Source organism: Sinocyclocheilus anshuiensis, unplaced genomic scaffold (genome assembly GCF_001515605.1).
Source record: "Sinocyclocheilus anshuiensis isolate Anshui unplaced genomic scaffold, SAMN03320099.WGS_v1.1 scaffold160, whole genome shotgun sequence".
NCBI classification, from domain to species: Eukaryota; Metazoa; Chordata; class Actinopteri; order Cypriniformes; family Cyprinidae; genus Sinocyclocheilus; species Sinocyclocheilus anshuiensis.
This window is the reverse complement of record NW_015554119.1, coordinates 1,910,042-1,916,243: the sequence shown is the minus strand read 5'-3', so window position 1 is coordinate 1,916,243 and position 6,202 is coordinate 1,910,042. Positions and strand designations below refer to the sequence as shown.

The following is a 6,202-nucleotide window of genomic DNA, read 5'->3' as shown; positions in this document are numbered from 1 at the left end:
TAAAAGAATCACATTTTGTTGCTTTGCAGCCTGAAATGAAGACGGACAGTTTTTGTTTTATCCAGCTGTATTTACTACTATAACATACTATAACATCCGAGTGAAAGATATAACACCAACCTGTCAGAAAAAAAAAAACAGAGTTGGAAAAAGGATCACCCCCCTCCTAAAAATGACTTGTAAACTCGATTAAGTGTAGCCAATCCCCTTAATGGCACACAAAGCCAGACTTTCAACTGTGATCAGCTGTGGTCATTTTGATTAGCTCAGCACGAAAAGAGCTTTCCTGGAGCATTTCAGTCTTTGGTAGTGCAACTGAAGCAAACAATCAACTATGGGTGGCAAGACACTGTCAAAAGATCTCTGGGATAAAGTTGTGGACGGGCACAAGTCAGGAGGAGATGGATACAAAAAAAATGTAAAGACTTTATCAATCCCTAGAAGCACAGTGAAGTCTATTATTAAGAAGTGGAAGGTATTTGGTACAACACAGACCCTCCCTGGATCAGGACGTCAATCCAAACTGGATGAAAGAGCCGAGAAAACTGGTCAGAGAGGTGACCAAGAGTCCTTCAGCAACTCTGAAGCAGTTGCAGAAATTTATGACAAAGAGTGGTCATTGTGTGCAAGTGACAACAATATCACAAATTCTCCACAAATGTGGCTTGTATGGGAGGGTTGCAAGAAAAAAGACACTCCTTAAGAAAGACCACATGCAGTCATGACCGAGCTTTGCCAAAACACACCTTGAAGATTCTAAGGCAGGTGAGACTAAAATTTAATTATTTGGCCTCAACATCAAACGATATGTCTGGCGGAAATCCAATACAGCTCACCATCCAAATAACAGCATTCCTCCAGTAAAGCATGGAGGTGCTGATATCCTGTTATGGGGTGTTTCTCTGCAGCAAGGACTGGAGCACTAGTCAGAATAGAAGGAAAAATGGATGTGGCAAAATACCGTCAAATTCTTGAGGAAAATCTCTGAGGTGTTTCTCTGCAGCAGGGACTGGAGCACTTGTCAGGATAGAAGGAAAAATGGATGAGGCAAAATACCATCAAACTCTTGAGGAAAAATCTGCTGCCCTCTGCCAGAAAGTTGTCAATGGGAAGGAGGTTTCCCTTCCAACATGACAATGACCCAAAGCACACCGCAAAACTGACACACAATGGTTGAATAAGAAAAAGGTGAATGTCCTTGCATGGCCTAGTCAGAGCCCAGACTTAAACCCCACTGAAAATCTGTGGAATGACTTGAAGACTGCAGTCCACAAACGCGCACCATCAAATTGAACTGAACTTTGAGCAGTTCTGCAAAGAAGAGTGGGCAAGTATTGCAAAGTCTAAATGTGCAAAGTTAGTAGAGACAAATCCCAACAGACTAGAGGCTGTAATTAAAGCAAAAGGTTGTTCAACAAAATACTGACACAAGGGGGTGATCCTTTTTCCAACTCAGCGATTCTGTTTTTTTTTTTTTTTATTATTTCCGGAAGTTGGTGTTCTTTCTTTCACTTGGATGTTATAAGTTGCACTGAGTAAATACAGCTGGATAAAACAAAAACTGTGTCCGTCTTCATTTCAGGCTGCAAAGCAACAAAATATGATTATTTTAAAGCGGGTGATTCTTTTCTATACCCTGTGTATCCATCCATCCATCCATCCATCCAGACTGTGATTTCACCAAGTATAACATGTTCCTGGATCAACATCCTTGTGGATCCTGGAACAACATTCCAATTAACCAATCAGAATTGAGGGATAACTTTTCAGGAAATGTCTGTTTTAGGCTTACGGACAGGGTTAGGTGCTTCTTTACTCAGCATTAATCATGCCCTTGTTAATCAGCTATCATTTCACACTGATTTTAGGAATAAATTATGGTTAGGTTTAGGGGTAGGGATTGGGTTTAGTCTATATTTTTGGACCGTAATGTTGATCCAGGATCAACAAAAGATGTTGATCCAGGAACATGTCTTACTTGGCTCCATCTGTCTGTCCGTCCGTCCGTCCTGTATCTGGGCATACTGTAGCTTTGGTCATACCTATATCATAACAAATTGAGTGTTTAGTGAATTCTCATGCTGTCTGTGTTCACTGATCTAGAACAGAATTTCTCATTATTTTTCCGTCACTCTGGTAACTTTGCATGCAAATCTATGTCTCTGATCACAATATGAATTAGTGAAGTGCATGGACAATTCTTCTCCAGGCTCATGCTGGGAACCTCTTACCCACCAGCTGAGCTTTCCAAATGGATTGATATGATCGATAGGATTCTCCTTCACTGAATGAGAGCTGCAGCGAGGTGAGAGCACTCATACAGACCTTTATCTAACACACAGACACTCTGTGACCTGCAGCTTTTGTTGACACGGAGCTGTTTGGTCTTGTCTGTAAGTAAACAGTCTCTTCCAGCTGTGCGAATTACAGCATGCATTTAAAAGGTTATCAGCAAAGCACAATGAGGTTTGTGTGTGTGCATTTGTCATTTAGTCCAAACTTGAAGATGTCCTAAAACATGCATATTTACTCAGGTAGATGTGTATAATATGTTAAGTGAGGAAGAAATTAAGCTAATTATAATTACTACAGACTTACCCTGATTTTGCTTTGACTTAAAGAACAAAATATAAAAAAAATGTGATTTATGAATCCTTTTCACCTTTGAGAATGTCTCCAAATGAATGTTTCATCAGATTAATCTTACTAATTTGTCCCCAGAGAATAGCTAAAACAAGACACACACAACCACGAGGTGATTTGTTGAGCTGCTGTTCAGGCACTGTGATCATTGTATTAGTGCGATTGTAATTAGTGTTGCATGTTTTGATGCACAGCCAGTATCCTTTACGTGTGAGCTGTGTTCCTTCTCTAACAACTTACATTTGAATTCATTAATTTAGGTCACACTTTTATTGAAAGCGACCTACAAATATGAGATGCAAGGAGAAACCGTAAACCAACTTCCATCTGTACCACTGCACAGGACGAATCTGCTGATAATAAATTGAAGGTACAAGAGCACTAGATTTTATTTATCCCAGTCATCCTATTGTGTCGTGTAAATGTAAGAAAAATTAAATGTTTTTTTTTATTGCATGTAGCATTCAGTTTGTTAGATAATGCTTTAGTATTATGATCTATCAACTTTTACAGCATTTGTTAATTTAAGTTCATGTTAATTTCTACATACACGACTCTTTAAAAGTTTGGGGTCAGAATGGTTTTTATTATTTTTTTATAGAAATACTTTAAGAATAAGTAAAATAAATACTTAATACTTTTCTTTCAGCAAGTAGACATTATATTAATCAAAAGTGACAATAAATACATTTGTAATTTTGGAGTTAGTAATATTTTTGTAATGAAAATGCATACTTTTATTCAGCAAGAATGCATTGAATTGATCAATAGGGAGAGTAACAGCATTTATAATATTAAAATGATAATGTAAAAAATGTATATTTCAAATAAATGCTTCCTATTCGAACTTCCTATTCATCAAATAATCCTGAAAAAAAATGTATTGCATATTGTTCAACATTGATAATAATAATACATATTTATTGAGCAGCAAATCAGCATATTAGAAATAGGAGTAATGATGCTGAAAATGCAGCTTTGCATCACAGAAATAAATTACATTTTAAAATATATTCAAATAGAAAATAATTATTTTAAATTGTCATAATATTTCACAATTTTACTGTTTTTACTATATTTTTGATCAAATAAATGCAGCCTTGGAGTGAACACAAGAGACTTCTTGCATTAAAAATAATAATAATAATTGAAACATTTACAAATCTTACCAACCTCAAACTTTTGAACAGCAGAGTATACAGATACATTTAGTCATTTCAAGTTAAATGAACATAATATATTATCAATTAATATTGATATATTATAAAAAAAAAACATGGTATAATTATGTATTAATTATTAACATTACCTAAAAAAAATATATAATTTTTCATTCATTTTCATCCATTAATTTTACCCATTTAATTCTTTTAAACTGTTTCAGTGCATCTGTGGCTCACTTTAACTGAATAATTTTAATAAAATCCATACCAAAGGATGATTTATGTGTAAAACAGATCTCACTGATAATTGCATGTTCGTAGATGCTTATTCTGTGCTGTATGAATAAACGAGCGACAGGTGTCAGGCTGCTTTTCACATTCAAACAAACATGTAAAAAAAAAAATCTGGCTGTTTATTTACCATATGCCACATGCTGTCAGATGAACACATCTGGTCGTTAAATTAGCTCTCATATCAGTTCTCTCCTCCGACATGATGAGTTCCTTCAGCTATTAGACAGTAACAGATTTCAGGTTTTGTCTGCATAATGATGAATGCATGTAACAAGTGAAGCATTTGTACTTATTTTGGGTGGTAATTGCATGATAATGTGTTGAATTGCAGGGCACTGTCACCACCTCCTGTGCGGGTCATTAAGAAGCAGCCGCTGTCACCTGTCACCAGCCGATGTCAGTCCTAGCGATGATGAGCAGCTATTATTTTTTAGAAATATCGCCTATTATTTTTATGTTTTGATGGGATAACAAGCTCCGATGAGAGGTAATGCAGGTTGCAACTAAACAAACGCTATAGCTGACCTCTGCAACGCTGAATCTTGTTCCGCTTCGGGCTTGTTGCAGCATTGTTGCTGCTAGCGTATAGCACAGTGCCGCAGGATGACTTGTAATGGTTGACATATACTTTCTCTTTATCAGCCGCCGTACTCTGAGGCTCTTCCCCAAGGGCTTCACAGACGGATGTCAGTTTTGAGAGGAAGTGAGCCAGCAGGTTTAGATTGACTTAGTTTAAGAGCTGCTTAACACATCAAAGCCTTTAAAACCTTTTGACAACTGAAACTTCTGTTTATGTGTGTTAGGACTAAAGGGGGATTGAACCAGCAGATTTGGCGTTTATTTAGCACTCGAGTAACTATGCAAATCATGCTACAAATACATCAAAATATTACATTTGCACAATGCAATACTCCATTTAGCATGCCAGTTCTGAGTTACTAGGTTTTCGGCGTTTTAAAATGTTTATTTATGTTAAATGTGCTCGACTACCTTGCATGTCTACTGTATATACTACTGTTGGAGTCAGTACAATCTGTTTTTTTTTTAAAGGGGTCATATGATGCTATTTTAAAGATCATTATTTTGTGTATTTGGTGTAACAGAATATGTTGACATGCTTTAATGTTAAAAAAACACATTATTTTTCAAATACTGTACATTATTGTAGGTCCTCTATGCCCCGCCTCTCTCAAACACGTAGTTTTCAACCAAGAGCTTTTAACACTCCAAAGAGAAAGGAAAACTTGAAATTGCATCATATGACCCCTTTAAAGAAATTAATAAAACAATCAACTATGGTTCTTTTTTTCAACAATGATGTATTAAATTGATTTAATGTCAAAATAAAGACATTTATAATGTTACAAAATATTTCTATTTGCAAAAGAACATTATGCAAACTTATAGGGGATTAATTTAAACAATATAAAGTACATAGACAACAGCTTATGCATCTTGCAAATAGCTATTTATACATATATATATACAGACAATTATATATTAATTTTAACTACATTAACAATTTTATATTGATAATATAATAATATAAAATAGATTTTTGGAGTTACATGAAATACACTAGTGTACCTTTCAAAACGTTGGGGTCGGAAAGTTTTTTGAAAGACATTAATAGTTTTATTCAGGGACACATTAAACTGATCAAAAATTTATCAGAAATTTCAAAAGAATTCTATTTCAAATAAATGCTATTCCTCTGAACTAAAATAAAATAATTCTGAAAATATGCATCATCATTTTCACAAAAATATTAAACAGCACAACTGTTGATTGAACACTGATATTAATAATAACAAGAAATGTTTCTTGAACTGCAAATCAGCATATTAGAATTATTTCTAAAGGATCATGTGACACAGAAGACTGGAGTAATGATGCTGAAAATGTATATATATATAATATTTATTTTATATTTTCAACCTAAAACTTTTAAATGGTATAGCGTATATGCCTGATTAAATGCTCTTCTCCATCATTTGATAATTACTTGATTAATTACTTACAAAAAATATGCAGACATCTGAAAAAAAAATTGCACAGACATTAATTGCACAGGCAAATAGTACTATATATATACAGTATAT

The 6,202-nt window shown here is 34.7% G+C and overlaps 1 long non-coding RNA gene across 1 annotated transcript; it reads left to right on the top strand.

The window, feature by feature from the left end:
- The first annotated feature begins 2,120 nt into the window (after positions 1-2,120).
- Positions 2,121-4,579, top strand: LOC107669966 (uncharacterized). The gene is made up of 3 exons (XR_001632050.1): positions 2,121-2,305; positions 2,904-3,013; positions 4,432-4,579. It is a non-coding gene; the product is annotated as an uncharacterized LOC107669966 (long non-coding RNA).
- The last annotated feature ends 1,623 nt before the right edge of the window (positions 4,580-6,202 follow it).